The sequence below is a fragment of the Chinchilla lanigera genome, unplaced genomic scaffold (assembly GCF_000276665.1).
Source record: "Chinchilla lanigera isolate Chin_1 unplaced genomic scaffold, ChiLan1.0 scaffold00099, whole genome shotgun sequence".
Lineage (NCBI taxonomy): Eukaryota > Metazoa > Chordata > Mammalia > Rodentia > Chinchillidae > Chinchilla > Chinchilla lanigera.
In genome coordinates, this window is record NW_004955500.1 from 7949162 (window position 1) to 7950867 (window position 1706).

Below are 1706 nucleotides of genomic sequence, written 5' to 3' on the forward strand. Positions count from 1 at the left end.
AAAATATATATATATATATATATATATATATATATATAAATTTTTTACAGAGTGGGCAGTGAAGGAGGGTCCTGAGGAATTTCAGCATTAACATGTTAGTCCACACAGGAATAGCTTCCTCAGCTATACTAGGCTTAGACTGGAGCTCTTCTAAAGAAATAGAAGCAAGCCTTCCTTCTCCATTCAGGAGATGAACTGCTCTAGGGTAGGTCTGCTGTCTTCAGTAAATTCCCTCAGCCACACTCAGAACTAGGCTGATGCAATGTAATTGAGCTTTTTTTACTGAAGTTGACACAATCAGTTAACTGTCACACATGAGAGGACCTGAGTTTTGGTTTTGTTTTGTTTTTTTTTGGTACGGGGAATGGAACTCATGACCTCAGCCTTGCCAGGCAAGCACTAATACTGCTGAGCTACATCCCTGGCCCTGAAGAGTTGGCTTGCTTCTTAGTAACCATACTGTTATAGGCAACCGAGTTAGACAGAAATATTATAGGCAGTCAGACAGGCCAGGCCCTCGAAGGAGGTAACATGAAAGATACTATTTGCTGTGGGCCACACTTCGAGACAAAGGACTAAACAAATACATCCACATACCTCCCAAGGGATGGACCTCAGGGATTGATATTCTAAATAGGTAGCAATCACCTTGAGGAGTCCTTGACCCAACCCCCTACAGGAAAACCGCCTGTTCTGTATTCACGCCCACTTGCTACGTGACTCAATTCCCCATTTGATCCCAGTTTAATCAATTTTACCTGAACAATTCTTATTGGCTGACCATAGTTTCGTCCATTTCCCCCTACCTTGGACCCACCTCACCTCGTGGTTTTGCTCTATAAAAGTCCCTAGAAAAGACAGTCTTGGGGTAACCCTCTCTTGGACAGAAGCTTTCTTTCCCTCAATAAAGATATTCTGCTGTTAACCTCCTTTGTTCCTAAAATTCATTCTTTGATTTTAGAAAACACAAACTCGTCCCAGGTATCATTCAGGTTGGGAGTTTTATTTTCCTGTATCAATACTTGTAGTAAACAGAATTCTAACAGGCAGACTGAATAGAGACAATACAAAAAAAAAAAAAAAAAAAGACAGACAACACACACACACACACACACACAGCAAGGTCCAAGACCATACTACAGGAAGAGAACAGGAGGTAGTTTGGGCCTATGGAGTGTACTTTATAGACAAACATGAATGGATCAAGGTCCTCCCCTGGAAGAGCTTGCAGCTGTTAGGAAGAGGAGGCCCTGGCTGAGAGCCAGGTAGAGGAGGTACCATTCTTTTCAGATGTTTACTTCAGCTATGTGAAGCATTGTACTTTAGAGACAGTATTAAAATGTAAATCAGCTGGGTGTGGTGGTGCATGCCTATAATCCCAGCAATGGGGGAGGCTGAGGCAGGAAGATTCCCTATGAGTTAGAGGCCAGTCTGGACTACATAGTGAATGCAAGGCCAGCCTGAACTACTACTGTACATAGACCTCTCAAAAAAAAAAGACAGAAAGAAAAAATTAACTCAAGGACCATCTGTGGGCAAAGCTTAGTGGCTGAGCCCTGGCTGGCATCACCCCTGTTGATCCTAGCATGAAAACAAACAAAACCCAGAAGCATAGATCCGATCTGTTTCTGCTCAAAGGCAAGCCAACCGCATCTAAAAAAATCACCTGCCTAAATAAACCTACAGCTTTTGCCCTCAGAAGTTGC